At 56.6% G+C, this 16,240-nt stretch overlaps 1 protein-coding gene and 1 non-coding gene across 4 annotated transcripts in view; one reads left to right on the forward strand and one right to left on the reverse strand.

The window, feature by feature from the left end:
* Nucleotides 1-16,240, reverse strand: part of RPS6KA2 (ribosomal protein S6 kinase A2) — a 345,870-nt gene that overhangs the window by 263,318 nt on the left and 66,312 nt on the right. The gene's annotated exons all lie outside the window — the stretch shown is intronic.
* LOC123610012 lies at nt 3-107 on the forward strand. The gene has a single exon (XR_006718050.1). It is a non-coding gene; the product is annotated as a U6 spliceosomal RNA (small nuclear RNA).

The raw sequence follows: 16,240 nt of genomic DNA on the forward strand, positions 1-16,240 counted from the left end.
CTGCTCTCTTTGTCCGCACCTATACTAAAATTGGAACGATACAGAGGAGACTAGCATGGTCCCTGCACAAGGATGACGCGCAAGTTCGTGCAGCTTCCGTATTTTTGACTCTTAAATCTGGAGAACAAACTGAGGGTTACGGGAGGGGTTGCGGGAGGGGGATGGGCTGAATGGGGGAAGGGCACTAAGGACCCTACTCCTGAAATCACTGTTGCACTATATGCTAATTTGGATGTAAGTTTTTAAATTTTTTTTTTCAACGTTTATTTATTTTTGGGACAGAGAGAGACAGAGCATGAACTGGGGAGGGGCAGAGAGAGAGGGAGACACAGAATCGGAAACAGGCTCCAGGCTCTGAGCCATCAGCCCAGAGCCCGACGCGGGGCTCGAACTCACGGACCGCGAGATCGTGACCTGGCTGAAGTCGGACGCTTAACCGACTGCGCCACCCAGGCGCCCCAGGATGTAAGTTTTTAAAAATAAAAAAATAAGATACAATTAAGAAAACCAGCAGCCTTGTTTCTCCGAGGCTTACCGGGTTCACCCCCTACCGGCCCTCCAATCCCTGCACACCTTCTGTGGATGGTCAGCTTGGTTGGAAGCGGGAAGGGCTCACAGACCTGCGTGTGTTCACACGGGAGAAAGGACGAATACCCATAAAGGTGTGACATTCCTTGCCACTTATGTGAAGGAAGGTTCTAGAAATCCCTAGAAGATACAAAATTTTCAGGTCATTTCCTCTCACTTGCTGAATAGTGTTCACACTGTGCTTCATCTACAAAGCTGGGCTGCCCTTGCAGCTATAATTATGTAGAAACAAACAGACCTTGAAAGCTGTCAGCCTCTCATTACCTAATAAGCCACGCTCGACCGTGACCCTTCACCCCCGCCTGCCACAGCCGGGTGTAATAATTGGTAGGTACCTGCAGTTTGCTCTTTACCCCGCAAGGTGCTTAATTACCCCCTTGGATTCCTCGGTGCGTGCCTCCAGATGCCTTGTGAGATGACTCAGACCTCAGACCTTATGATCAGCATCCTGCAGGCAGTGAGGACCCTGCATAGAAGCCGTATGCACCACCGGTATTCAAGAGAATTCCAGACTTCCTCTCTGCAAATTATCCATTAAAAAGCGGAGTGGGCTTTCTCACATAGAAAACGTTGACTCCTTTAAAGTTGCAGAGACAGACACTGAGTGAGGGGCTCGTCCCAGCCACACACGCTGAGGCCAGGCTCGTCCCCTGCGTCGGGTCCCTGGTCTGAGTCCTGACGTAAAGGACTCACTCACAGTTGTGAGCTTGGAAGATGCTGTGTCTGGGCCTGGAAAGCTCCCCGCAGCGTCTCGGGGCAGAGAGGCTGTGCTCCTACGACTTTAAATATTACCAGAAGCTCAGCATTAGTCCCCGACATCTGGAGAACGGGGCAAAGAATAGAGAAAAATCTGTCCTTACACCTCCTGAGGAAGGAAAAACAAGGTGCTAAAAAGGGATGTCCTTTCTTGGCACAGACTGGGAGGAGCGTCACATTTCTAAAATTAGGACTCCCCATTTCTTGCTTTTGCTCAGCTACTCCTGGGTCCCCGCCCCCACCCCCACATCTACACGGCAACCCCCCGTGCGGCAGGCAGCCCTTGAGGTGGCCCTCAGCGAACACACACCTCCGGACATCTGTCCCCTTGCGCCACCCCTCTCCGTGAGTGCGAGCTGGACCTAGGGTCTTGCTTCAAACCCACAGGATATGGCAACAATGATCGGGTGTCACTTCTGCAATGAGGTGACAAGAGACTGACTTCCGTCTCGCTAGCCATCTCCTCTGCTTGGGTGCTCTGACAGAGCAAGCTGCTGTGCTGGGGACGCTTGGATGTCAAGGCACGGAGGGCGGGCTCCAGCTAACAGCGAGAAGGAACAGGGGCCTGTGGTCTAACGGCCCGCAGCCAAGTGAAGCCAGAAGTAGGTCCTTCCCCAGCTGAGTCTTTAGAGAGCCCCGACAGGGCCAACACCTGCACTGCGCCCGTGGGGACCCTGAAGCTTGGGATCCAGATTCCTGGCCCACAGAAGCTTCGAGAGAACAGGTGTGCCTCATTTTACACCACTCAGTTTCAGAAAAATGTGTTACACGGCAAAGGAAGCGAATACACCCATCTTTCATTATATTGTCCAAAGACCACCCGGCCCTGGAAATGTCCTGACCTACCACCCCCCGCCTAGAAGTGGCGATCCTTCCTCTGTACTTTCGCACAAGTGTGTCTGTCTCCTGCCACCCTGTACTTACCCTTTCCGCTCTACCGCTAAGTTTTCAGGGCCACTGGCCCTGGCTAGAGGATGAGCTACCCGAGGGCACCGATCACAACACCCCTCTAGCCCCAGCGAGCTGATGCGCACCGTAAGAGCTGATTCGACTTAGAGGTAAAAAGACGTGCCTCTATTCTTGGAAAATTTAGGTCGGGGGGCAGGGGGAGGGGGGGAGGGGGGCGGGCATAGGGCAAATAGAGTCACGAGAAATATAGTATATTCCTAGTTGGACGAACCCCCAGATTAACCTCAAACCTCCTTTGATATACAATAGTTGTTAATTTTGTCGTGAACAGAAATAACCTCATTTTTCTGATAATGAAAAAACCCACTATTTCTCACTAAAAAGAATTTAAAAATACAGAAAAGTGTATGAAGTAAAATAGTCTGTAAAGCCATCACTCATAGAGAGGTCACTTTTGACATTGTCTTTTATGTCCTGGAATTTTAGGCATACATAACACTTGTTTTTAATCAATGTTTATTTATTTTTGAGAGAGACAGAGCATGAGCGGGGGAGGGGCAGAGAGAGAGGGAGACACAGAATCCGAAGCAGGCTCCAGGCTCTGAGCTGTCAGCACAGAGCCCGACCCGGGGCTCGAACTCACGGACCACGAGATCGTGATCTGAGCCGAAATCGGACGCTCAACTGACAGACCCCAAGGTGCCCGCCCCTTTAATTAAAATACAACTTTTGCCAACTCCCTGTCTCATACTTTACTGTTTGCATTTCATACGTGGACTTTTTTCCTTATCAATTAACGTTTGAATGTCTATTTTATTGTTGAATATTCTAATCCCGCATTAATGTATATTTAGGTTACTTCCAGTTTATGTTTAGTCGTCGCAAGAGTCGATGTATTATAAATAAAATGACAGAAAGAGAAGTTATAACTCGACAATCCTAAAAGCCACTGTTTTGGGAGGAAGTCCAGCCGCATTTTAGAAACCCTTCCAGCAAATTCCCTAGCTCAACCCCGCAGGCACATACCTTGCATTACTTCCTGCTAGAAGACAGCGGGGCACAGAGCCAGGGAACCCTGGCTTTGGAGGAGGACTGAGGAGGGAGCAAGGAGAGGCCAGATGCCGAGGTCATTTAAGAGCAAAGCAGTGTGAACTCTAAGACAGCCCTTAGACACACAGGGACCCCCCCCCGTGGTTAGAGACCAGCACCCACAGCAAGTGCTAGGTCTTTCGTGGTGCTTTGGAGACAGGGGCTGCCTGACAACTTTCACTAATTAATTCCATCGTCCCTATAAGCCCTAGAAGTAGTTACCGGTACTGGTGCCATTTTACAGGTGAAGATTATGTGACTTCCTTGGGTTAAAAAAAAAAATCAGGGGGCGCCTGGGTGGCTCAGTCGGTTAAGCGTCTGACTTCGGCTCACATCATGATCTCACGGTCTGTGGGTTCGAGCCCCGCGTCGGGCTCTGTGCTGACAGCTCGGGGCCTGGAGCCCACTTCGGATTCTGCATCTCCCTCTCTCTCTGCTCCCAAGTCCCACCCCCCCCCACAACTCACACTCTGTCTCCCTCTCTCTCTCTCAAAAAATAAACATTAAAAAAAAATATGCATAATTGGATACAATGAGATCTGCTGCAAAGATACCAAACTTTCACACAGAACGCATGAGGCACCCACCCGTGGAGTTTCAAAAGGAACGTCCTGGTGGAGAACTGTTTAATTCCGGCAATGGAATCCACCACCAAGAAAATATCCAAAGGCATTAGAAGTTACCGTCTCCTTCTGGCCAGTGGTTCTCAGGAGACGTTTCCGAGCCTCACACAACAGGTGTGTGGAGCCCAGACACGTCGATGTGTATGTTTGCAGGACGAGTTTTGCAAAAACACACACAGGTTTGGAAATGTGAACAGACTCACACAAATACAGTGGAGACTGTAGAAAAAATGAAGAGCTACTTTTTAAGCAGAGAGGAGGGGAAAACACCCTAACGTTAGAAATAAAATTTACAAGAGTTAGCAGATATTTATAAAACGCATGACAAGCTTAGCATCTGCAGTGAGTCATTCACATTGAACTTGTCTAAACTCACGTCTTCCACGATTTGAACGTTTCCTCTTTTCCTTGATATTTTGCATGGTGCCGTTCCAGATTTAAACAGTTCTAAATCTGTAAGTCACTTCAAGCTACAACGCGAAAACTTGAAGCAGATCAACTTACAAGCAGGAACTGCGAGAAATCCACTAGGTTTAAGGATCCCCAAATGAACCACTTGAACACAACTGTTAGGTCACAGGTATAACCCCAATTATTTGTGAAAAACCCCGGGTTCTGCCATTTGGACCAGACCGGGAAGCCATCGGCTCCGCGTGCTGAGGTTTCCCGCGTACCTGGGTCAGGTGACCGAAACAGCACGGCTCAGACACCGCAGATTCCATAAAGCACAGAGGGCGCTTGTGACAGAAACAACAGCCTCAGGTCAAGGGGCCCCACGGTCACGGGGGACGATCACACCCCAAGTTCAAGCTGGCGGCAGGCGACGGGGGCTTGAGGTTGGCAAAGGGAACCGCCGCTCGATTTCAACGCGACCTGAAGCCAGTGTGCCGACGGTGCTGTGACACGGTACACACGCGAGGGCTGTGTCCGAAGGTTGGATGTCGAACGTCAGATCCTCTTTCGCACTTTCCTAAATTTAATTCTTTCCAACGGGAAACGGAAAACACGTAATTATAAGCTGCACTCGAGCGGGGAAGTTAGCCCCCAACTAGCGCCACGGAATCCAACGAGGGTGATTAGAATCCTCAGCTTACTAACAACGTGCTGGTGACTGGTGAACTGCTGACACACGCCCCGAGTGTGCCCACAAGGATCAGGCGAACCCAACCCGCCCTGACCGACCCTGGGGTCTGCGGGTGCTCGCGGGGGAGGGCGCTGGCCAGCAGCACCTGATGGGGAAGTGTTGCCCCCTTCACCCCCCTTCCCGGCGCTCTGGCCCCTTCCTGTCGCGGCACTTATCACCGCCCCACACATACACGTTCTCGCCACTCACAGGGCTTATCTAACTGCGAGAAAACGTAAGCTCCGTGTGGAGGGGGCTTTGTCACGATCACGTCGACTGCTGCACAAGCCCCAGGGGATGTCACACCGAGGGGCCGGACGCACACGCGGGCCCCAACACGATGAGATAGTTCCAGAATGAAGCAGGAGTCAGTCAGCCCGAAAGCACGGGAATGAGGCCACACCATCCGCCCAGAAGACAGCCAGAGCGCTTCCCGAGGTGTTTATGCGGAGCTAAAGAACCCGTATGACAAAAGCTCATGTATTTCCCCAAAAGCAGTTATAGAAAGAGGACGAGAAAGAGCCATTCCCACTGCCACTGCTGTGTGTCTGCATGTTTCTCTAGCGACGCACTCCTGTGATGGGGCCGAGGGTTCACCCGGGAAGCCTCGTGGTTTGTGCTCTCCCTGCGAGGACACGGCCACGGCCACGGCCACGAGGGAGGCGGCCCGTGCAAGCGAACTCCACGGGGTCTCAGGCGAGGAGGACTCCGTGGCCGAGGGGGGAGGACGTGCTGCTGGACAGCTCCCTGGACAGACAACAGGCCCCGGGTGCCTGGCCGGCACAGCGAACACGCCTGCATCCCAGCGTATTCCGGACCCCGGCTGCTCGGCCACGTCACCCTTCTCCACGAGTGTGCAATGTAAACTAGGGCAGACGTGCGACTCCGCACATAGCTGAACATCCGGGGGGCGGGGTGGGGGGGCTGCGCTGCTATAACAACTCAGCTGCTTACTCTGCAGGGAGCTCGTTAGCCTCCCCTGCCCCCCGGGGAGCCCTGAATACACCGGGACACACACGGGAACGCGCACTTCTGTTCACCCGGCCAACGTGTGTGCCGCCCTCCGCACACGGATGCTGCGGGGGCTTCCCTTCCTTCTCCCCGCTACCTTTCCCACCCACGTGACCCAAGCGACAAGCCCCCCTACATCAGGCAGGACTTGGGCCCCCGGTCAGCGCACAGCCCCGCCTCCCTTCAGGGCCCAAGGAGAGTGGCAAAAGCGGAGGTTTGGCGAGACATTCGAGTGTGAGTATTTTCCTTCTTGCCCCGGCGGCTGGTGCCACCAGACGCAGAAGGCGTCGTTGCCCCCACCCTGAGCGTCGGCACCGGGACACAAAGACCTCACGGCGGTCGCACGCCCACGTGCCTGTTCGTCCCGGGGGCACCCAGACTTCCACACAGTGCTCCCGCGATCCTACGTCCAGGAAGCCGCTCTGCCCGCAAAACACTCGCCAAACGCGGTCCACCAACCTGCACTCTCCCGGTCACGTCGCTGAGGACGCCCCACCCTGCAGACGCGGTGACTTCCTGAGGCCGGCAGCAGGGACCCTCACCCTCCACCAGGGAGGCCAGGGTCTCAGCGCACGGGCACCCCCTGGCCTGCCTCACCGCCGGCTGGTCGTGGGCCATGGTGGCCACCAATGTGGGCGCACGGAGGCTCGGCCACCGTAGCTAGAGCACAGCCACGGGCCTGGGAGAGGAGCGTGCAGACAGGGGGAGGGCCCTGGCATAAATGGGATCCCGGGGGGCACTTTCCTTCTCCCAAAGCGCGGCCTCTATGGCGACAAGCCGGAGAATCAACAGTGCCGGGCCCTCCCCACTGTGGTCACGGGCAGAGGGCCCGAGGGCAGGCAGGTGCGTGCCAGGGGGACAAGAGAACCCGGTGAGGAGAAGCAAAGCCCAGAGCGGCTCAGACACGGCTCTGTGCCCTCGGGGTGAGGCCGCAACACCTGGGAGGCAGCTCTTTATTCATTCTGCGCGTCCCCACTGGCCGTGCTCTGTCCCCAAGTTTCAGAAGGATAAGGAAGCTGTCACCAGATTCAGCCGGTGACAGGAACCTGTACGGCAGCTCCAGCTGGAGACGTGGAGGCAGCTGCTCCTAAATCTCCGGCCGGGCATGCCGGGAAGGGCACTGGTTCGCTGTCTTCCTCCTGAGTGCCCCTCCCCGGGTGTCAGCCAGGGCTGCGTAACAAATGCTGCAGACGAGACAGCTACCGACAGACGTCGTTCTCCCGCGGTTCTGGCGGCCACGTCTCAGGTCCAGCGTCCGCGGGGCCGCTCCCTTCCAAGGCCTCCGCTTTGGCTTCTCCTGTGCCCCCACGTGGTGGTCTCTTGGTGCTTGTCTGTGTCCTGGCCTCCTCTTCTTACAGGGACACCAGTTATAGAGGGTTAAGGCCCACCCTAAGGACATCAGTTTCATCTAATCCCCTATTTAAAGTTTTTTTTGTTTATTTATTTTTGAGAGAGAGGCAGACAGAGCACAAGGAGGGGAAAGGCAGAGAGAGAGGGAGACACAGAATCTGAAGCAGGCTCCAGGCTCTGAGCTGTCAGCACAGAGCCTGACATGGGGCTCGAGCTCACAAACCGTGAGATCATGACTTGAGCTGAAGCTGGACGCTCAACCCACTGAGCCACCCAGGCGCCCCCCATCTAACCCCCTTTTTAAAGGCCCTGTCTCCAGGGGCACCTGAGTGGCTCAGCCGATTAAGTGTCCGACTCTTGATTTCAGCTTCAGTCGTGATCTCACGGTTCCCGGGACTGAACCCCACATCAGGCTCTGTCCTGACAGGGCAGGGCCTGCTTGGGATTCTCTCTCTCCTTCTCTCTCTGCCCCTCCCCTGCTTGTAGGCACTCCCTTGCTCTCTTCAAAATAAATAAATAAACTGAAAAGAGTAAAAAATTGGGGAACCTGGGTGGCTCAGTCGGTTGAGCCTCCAGCTTCGGCTCAGGTCATGATCTCACAGTCTGTGAGTTCGAGCCCCACGTCGGGCCCTGTGCTGACAGCTCAGAGCCTGGAGCCTGCTTCGGATTCTGTGTGTCTCTCTCTCTGCCTCTCCTCCCCGCTCAAAAATAAACAAACGTTAAAAAAAATTTTTTTTAAAGAGCAAAAAGTAAAAACCTGTCTCCAAATACAGTCACTCTCTGAGGTCCTGGGGGTTGGGACTCGGACATGTGAATTTTGGGGACACGAGGACTGGATCCAAATGCTGGTCCCACCCAGCGTTCGTTCAGAGAGTAGGGGGGACAAGGGCAGCACCCCAGCAGGAACACGGGACACAGGTCTGCGGCTCTGGGGGTGACACTGTGTCCACCGCAGCCCCACAGCCTGTGGCCCAGGCCCAGGCGACTTCAGACCAGCCAGAAACACTGCCGCGTGTCGCTGTTTCAGTCGCGGAGTTATCCCTCGCCTTCCGACAGCCCGTGGCTCAGGAAAGAGAAACTACTTTGAAGACAGCCGCCAGGTCAAAGGGCACGTTGAAGGCCCCGCCGGGACTGCCCGGGAGGTGCAGAACTCAACCTGGCACGGCGCATTCCCGCCAGCCCTGAGCCCCTCGAGCCACAGCTGGCGGTCTGCCTCGGCCTCTAGATTGTCCGTGCCGTGGCCATTGACGCTCCCTCTTCCTGCCCTGCTGACTCTGGCCCTACAACTTTCTGTAGATGGTCGTTCTGGCAAGGAGCCCAGCGATCTCCGAGCACACATAGCTCCAAACGCGAGCGGGACGGCGGGAGGGGCGGCCGCAGGACACGAGGGTCCTCGGTCTGGGCAGGGGCTCTCCTCAGAGTTGGGGGACCTGCCGTTTGTGCGACCACACGCAAACTGGCCCTCCGAGCCCGAGCCCCGTTTAGGTCTGGGGTACCCACAGCCGGGACGCTGCCTGACCCAGGGCCGTTCTGAGCACTCCACCGCAGTCCCACGAGGTCGGTGGCCGCCGGGTTCATGCCTGCGCCCGCTGAGGACGTCCTACAACAGCTCCTGCTAACGCCCGTCCCCGGGACCCTGGGCGTGCTTACACTCAGCAAACCATCTCTCGAAGTGACATGCCTGTGCACGAAGACGTGCCGGCGGGCGCACCCCGGGGCGAGCTCGCGCTGCCTCTGAGGTTAGGGTCCCACCTCGCCGGGATTCTTTGCTTCAAGCACAAGTGATCGCACCAAGGGCGGAACGGCCCTGCCTCCACGGGGCGACCTTGAAGACAGCCCGCCCCCCAAGCAAGAGGGAGCCCCGGTGCCTGACACAAGGACCTCCGGAGTGTGGCCGATGGGAAGAGGCAGAGGCGGATGAAACGTCGGGGGCTGCCGTGACCTGTGCGGGAACTGTCCTTAGAGACAGGCAGGGAACCGGACACACGGCTTTCCGTACAGGGGAGAGCGAGGCCCGGGTGGGCAGGGCAGGAGCCCTGACCTAACGCAGACGCAGGTCTCTAGAGGAAAAGCTACGTGGACAGTGATGCCCCGTGAAGGAAGCCTCAGCAGTAAGGCTTCCGGTCCCGCCAGCAAGCCCGGCTGGCCTTCAAGCTTTCCCGCGGTGTCACCCCCACGACCCCGGTACTGGCCCCGTCCCGAGCACAGAAAAGGCTAACGATGGCTTACATTCCCACAGCATTTTTGCCAGAAACTGCCGGGCCACTTGCATGCATGACACCAGGGGGCAGGGACCTCTGCCCGAGAAGGTGACAGACAAAGCACCCGGCCGTGGGGCTGGTGCCTGCGGACTCCCAGCTGCTGCCCGACCTGCCTCGAGCCTCCTCCCACTCTGTGCTCCCGGCAGCTCTGCCCTCCCACCTGCTACCTGTGCAGGTAAAGGCAGCTGGGGCAGGTGGAACGTTCGTGGAAGAAACAGGCGGGGGTAAGAGGTGCAGGTGTAGTCGAAAGCAGCACGGGGGGAGGGGGGGTGCTGGGGCAGAGCAGGGGGACCCGCCCGGCGCCATCAGAGGTGCTGGGGCCCAGGGCATCCCCTCCCCGGCTCTCTTCCCCTACGGATGCTGGTTCCACCTACCCCGGCTTTCCCAGGCTCCTGTGACATTTGTGCACTGGGCACACAGGGCTCCAGCCGGCCGCCTGCCCGCCCCGACTCCTCTGCAGCCTGTTTCCTGGCAGGTTAACGCGGCCTGGGACTCACCGAGCCCTCATCGTGGACTCCGAGGCCCCATGTCCCCCTCCCCACGTGCGCGCGCACACACACACACACACACACACCTGCGACCCCCTGCCCGAGCCCCACACAGGCCCCTCCTCCTCTTCCCCAGACACCCAGCGCCTTCCTTCTGCTTCGCCAGGGCTCTACCCTCCCGGCATGTCCTCCTGCTGCCTCTCTTCTCTGTCCCGCCGTTGTCCCCAGGAGCACACGGTCATCTCCCCAGAGACCTAGCCAGTCAGTGCCCGAGGACAGCCACGGGGTGCATCCCTCGGGCATAAAGAACAGCGTCGCTCACCAGCGCCTTGCCGGGAAAGCCTGACCCCTGGCCCTCAGGAAGGAGGGCGATGCGGCCCGTGTCCAGCCGCCCTGTGACTCGGGTTGTGACTTGGTGCGAAGCACCAGAAGCTGGAAATTCCATAAACCCAAGCTCTCCCCTTGGAAGTAGAGGGACGTTCCTGAGGGCTGAGGTCGCCCTCCCGCCGTGTGGCATACGATCACACAGAGAAAGGCCCAGCTCTGCAAGGGACAGATTCCATTTGCCTAAAAGGAGGTGAGGCCCCAGCCGGCCACACTCCCAGCGTGACACGTCCTTCGGTGAGGGCGGCCCTGGCCTGTGCCCCACAGCCCAGCAAGTCACAGGGCACACCCCTTTCACCTGTGCCCCTGTAGCCACCGGGCCCGGCAGCCTTTCCAGGTCAGTGAGGCCACAGCAGAGAGATGACACATCACAGCATTATTTCTGCCACTCAGCGGGGTTTGCTAGCCCCGTGCTGTTTCCTGGAAACCCGACAGATGTGACTTCGAGCTGCCTGTTTGTTCTCCAGGGGGTGTGGGGAGACCGGCACCTTCTGGTGATTCGGGAGGGCCTGGCAGGCCAAGGCACGCGATGAATTCCAGGGACGGGAACCGCACGGGGGCCCCCCCGCACCCCCCAGTCTGTCCTGCTCCAGAAACGGCTGAGCAGCTGCTGGAACCCTCAGCGGGGTGGGGGTGGGGGGGGGGGGTACAGGCCTGCCTGACACGTGCCTGTCTACAGGGAGAATCCATCCACCCCCACCCGCCCCCGGGGACAGAGACAGATGACAGGGCAGGTGGGGGCAAGGACCCTCTCTCCTGCCGGACTGGGTGTGTGGTGATCTGAAACAGGATTGGGGCCACCACTCAGGGCCCGGGAAGGAGCCTGGACGGGAAGCGTGTGTGTCTGAGCTCAGAATCACTGAGCTCAGAATCATGGTGTTCTCGAGTTTCCAGTTTGCGAGCCCCACAAATTTCCTTTTCTTGTTTTTTGTTTTTTTTTTTTTTTTTGGTTCAAGCCAGTTGGATTGGACTTTGCATCACCAGCGGATTCTAACGCTTAGGCAATCGGGGATCTGATGCAAAGCCAAAAAGATGCACAGACTCCTGGAAACCCACAGAACAAACAGAATATTCTTCCTGACTGTTCACAGTCAAAGGCTGTGGGGCAAAGAAAATCCTGAAAAGCAGAAGCCAGTCTTCCCGTGAGAAAAAGATCCTGAAGCACAGAGAGGCCTAACCAGGCTGGATCCGTGAAGACTGATTTACCACTTCCTGTGTGATCAAAAGGGGGCTTACTCTGTATACCTCAGTTTGATATTTTAAAAAATCTTGCTCTAAAAGTGCATCCACGGCTCACGTGTACTTATGAGAAATTATGTAAAATCAGTGTCTATTATTTTAAATACCTGTGTCTAATAAACGTAATTCATTACGGCCTCATCCTCCAGAAGGGGCCGCGAGGCCAGGCTAACCTGGTGGGAACGCCACACGGAAAGGACGCGCTCGAGAGAAGCCTGAGCTCAGCCCACGGCGGTTGTGAGGAAATCCAGAGCGCGGACTCGTTACGAAGCTTCAGATTCTAGAACTGGGGACACGTGTTAGTTTCGAGGGATAATTTAGAATAAACTGAAAGAAATCTTGAGAGAGAAGGAGGGTTTACGCTACGCATCAGATAGTAAAACTGTACGGAGCCGGTCCCTTCAAAAGACGACACTGGCGAACGGTATTGAGGGGCTGTTACTTAAAGTCAACTCGAGGAGGATCGGTCCGTACTCGGTCCGTGCTCGTGAGGAGGTTCCCACAGAATGATTCCTTCGGAGGAAGGTTCTGGGTCTTGGGGATCCCGGCCTTGGGCGCGCCTGGCCTTCTCAGGCAGAGACAGCCTACGGGGCAGTCACGTGTCACAGCGTGACACGGGTTCGAACCCTGTTGTACCGGCTCCTATATCCCTGCTCACCTGCGAGATCTCCCTGCTGCCACCACCCCACGGTTTTGTGTTCGTGGTGGCTCATCTCCTGGTGAAACCTGGACCGGGAGGTTGGACGCTCCCGCCGAGGTTTGACCTACGTGGTCACCACGGCCCTGTCCCGAGCCCTTACTGTGACACGTGGGGGGCGGGGGGCAGCCCGTTCATCGTGAGCAGCTCGTGCTGTGGGTGAGGTCACCGCAGAAGGCAGACACAGGTGCCATTTCCCTTGTAGGTGGCGTTACTACAGGCTCCTCTCCCCGGGGCCGTGCTGTCCCTGTTGCAGCCCGTGGGTCACCGAGGGCAGAGGGCTGGCTGTCCTGCCGGACCGTGAGCCGGAGAGGGCAGGCCCATCTACCTTGTTCACAGCTGCACCCCCAGGACCCAGCCTGGAGCAAACGCTCCACAAATATTTAGAGAACAGATGAACCATCATCCTTGGGTAGAACAGAGAGAGACAGCCATCCTTACCTGGCTTCCCTTCCAAATAAGCCTCTTGCAAAGAAAATTCCGGTCACAACCCCAGAAAACCAATCTCCGTAAAGACCCAATAACACACTTAGAATCGCCGCTGTATTGTCCCACGTAAGCAGCCTTGAAGATTGACCGGAGGCCGTCTCCGTATTTTCTCTACATTCACAACCTTCACGACAGAAACTGGATCCAACAGCTCCACAGCCCGTTCTTAAAATACAACGTCACTCATCACACGCACCATCACCAGAAACAAACGTGTGCCGCCGGGGGCGGAGGTTTTACGACAAGCAGAGAAATGAGGGACGGGTCTGTGCCTTCACAGATCCGAGAAGGTCAGGGGGTTGTAAGAGCCACAGGATGTCCTTAGGAGTCACACAGGGACACCAGGCCGGGGCATCCGAAGAACTACGTGTGTGTTCTTTCCTCGGATTCCAGCTGCTTGCATTTTTAACCCGCTGCTCAATTTCTGTGAGGCTTCACTATCATCAATTTCCTTCGAACAGAATTTTTCACTGATAAAATGGGAAAAGAATCAATAAATGGGCAAACGATTAGTGAATTATACTTTCTGTAACCCTCTCTCCTCCTCTTTCCTTGACGTGGGTCATTATTTTCCAGCAACCATTTTTTCATAACCATGTAGTAAATGTTTTGCATTAATGAACTTTAAATAAGCCTCCATATGAACTGCTTTTAAAAACGCCTCTCTGGGGCGCCTGGGTGGCGCAGTCGGTTAAGCGTCCGACTTCAGCCAGGTCACGATCTCGCGGTCCGTGAGTTCGAGCCCCGCGTCAGGCTCTGGGCTGATGGCTCGGAGCCTGGAGCCTGTTTCCGATTCTGTGTCTCCCTCTCTCTCTGCCCCTCCCCCGTTCATGCTCTGTCTCTCTCTGTCCCAAAAATAAATAAACGTTGAAAAAAAAAAATTTTTAAAAAAAATAAATAAAAACGCCTCTCTTTGGCCCCCAGGGTGGCTCAGTCGGCCCTGGGGTGACAGGGTGGGGGGCTAGCTGTCAGGACCTGCCCTGGGGTGACCGGATGGGGAGCTAGCTGTCAGGACCTGCCCTGGGGTGACCGGGTGGGGGGCTAGTTGTCAGGACGTACCCTGGGGTGACAGTGTAGGGGGCTAGTTGCCAGGACCTGCCCTGGGGTGACCGGGTGGGGGGCTAGCTGTCAGGACCTGCCCTGGGGTGACCGGGTGGGGGGCTAGCTGTCAGGACCTGCCCTGGGGTGACCGGGTGGGGGGCTAGCTGTCAGGACCTGCCCTGGGGTGACCGGGTGGGGGGCTAGCTGTCAGGACCTGCCCTGGGGTGACCGGGTGGGGGGCTAGCTGTCAGGACCTGCCCTGGGGTGACCGGGTGGGGGGCTAGCTGTCAGGACCTGCCCTGGGGTGACTGGGTGGGGAGCTAGCTGTCAGGACCTGCCCTGGGGTGACCGGGTGGGGGGCTAGTTGTCAGGACCTGCCCTGGGGTGACCGGGTGGGGGGCTAGTTGCCAGGACCTGCCCTGGGGTGACCGGGTGGGGGGCTAGTTGTCAGGACGTACCCTGGGGTGACAGGGTGGGGGGCTAGTTGCCAGGACCTGCCCTGGGGTGACGGGGTGGGGGGCTAGCTGTCAGGACCTGCCCTGGGGTGACCGGGTGGGGGGCTAGCTGTCAGGACCTGCCCTGGGGTGACCGGGTGGGGGGCTAGCTGTCAGGACCTGCCCTGGGGTGACCGGGTGGGGAGCTAGCTGTCAGGACCCGCCCTGGGGTGACCGGGTGGGGGGCCAGTGGCCCAGAGCACGAGAACCCCACAGGGCAGGGTTGGGTGTGGCTCTGGACGGGTTGCTTCCCCATGGAAGGTGCTCTCCGAGTGAGCTGTTCACTCTCTCCAGAAACCGGCTCACCCTGGGAGGAGCAGCGCCCCCAGGGTGAGCCCCCCCACAGGTCAAAGTGTCAAATGAAGACACTCTGAAGATGAAGAATGGTTAAGAGAGGCAGGTAGGGGTCACCACCGCGGTTCTCTGGTGGCGGTGCTGACCCCTGACATGTGTGCCCATCGCGGTATAAAGGGAAGAGCTCAGAAGGGCCCCAGCTCTGCCCCTCCCTCTCTGGGTGACCTGGGGCATTTCAACTTCTCGGACCCTCAGTCTCCTTGTCTAGAAAATGGAGTCGTGGGCGGTGTGGTTTCTAAGACCCCTTCCGGTGCCCAAATGGTATGAGCCCCTCCTCATCACCTGCAGCACCGAAAAATGCGCATTCCTGTACTTGCCAAGGACCCCAAACTCGGGGCCACCGGATTCTAACAAAATGCACAGATTCCGTCCCCAAAGTTACAGAGACGCATCTACGCGTACTCCCAGGTGGCTTCCCGTGTCCCTGCGTGAAGTCAGACCTTCAGAGAGCAGTTCGCCCAGACCGCACAGGGCTGACTTCCGCTTTGTACGGTGGTCTTACCCCCCAGCCTACGACTCGGGGCGTCACCAAAAACATCACTGAGAAACACCCTGAACTTAACAGAAGGCCACTGTTGGGGATACCGTTCACTGCTTTTCACACGGTGGGCTCGCTAGGAAGGCCTGGGTGGGGGTGGGGGGGGATGTTCCTCTCTGGGCTCAGGGACAAAAAGACGTGTTCACCTGAACAACCAGTTTTAGCTTTTGGTTTGTTTCTTGTGGCTCAGACCCCATGTGTTCTGCTGCTCAGGGAACCAGCAATCTCAGAATCAAGGCCACGGCGTACCATCGGCAAGCACGCCGTGCCTCGGGACTTCAGTTGGGGGACCAACCTCACGCCTCACTTCAGATTCATTTTTCTACCTTATGTCCTTCGCCTCATGCACTTATTTTTTAATCTTATGTTTGAAAACAGTTTTTTAAGTTTATTTATTTATTTTGAGAAAGACAGACACAGCACCAGTCCGGGAGGGACAGCAAGAGAGGGAGAGAGAAGATCCCAAGCAGGCTCCGCTCTGTCCGGGCAGAGTCCAACACGGGGCTCGATCTCACGAACCGCGAGATCATGACCTGAGCCGAAATCAGGAGTCTGACGCTTAACTGCCTGAGCCACTCAGGCGCCCCCCAGGGTCACAAATCCTACCTTCAGGTCTGTCCATATGTTCCTACAGCGTGAGCATGCCCCTTGCTAGCTTAACACCTCAGTTTTCTTAACCGCCAAAGTAGAAGGAAACAGCTTTCATTCACCTTATAAAATGACCAAAAACAGTATTTTAGGAGTGGTTGTCAAGTGAAACATAAATTTATCTTTAAAAAATATTTCCGGGGCGCCTGGGTGGCACA

The sequence above is a fragment of the Leopardus geoffroyi genome, chromosome B2 (assembly GCF_018350155.1).
Source record: "Leopardus geoffroyi isolate Oge1 chromosome B2, O.geoffroyi_Oge1_pat1.0, whole genome shotgun sequence".
Classification (NCBI taxonomy): domain Eukaryota; kingdom Metazoa; phylum Chordata; class Mammalia; order Carnivora; family Felidae; genus Leopardus; species Leopardus geoffroyi.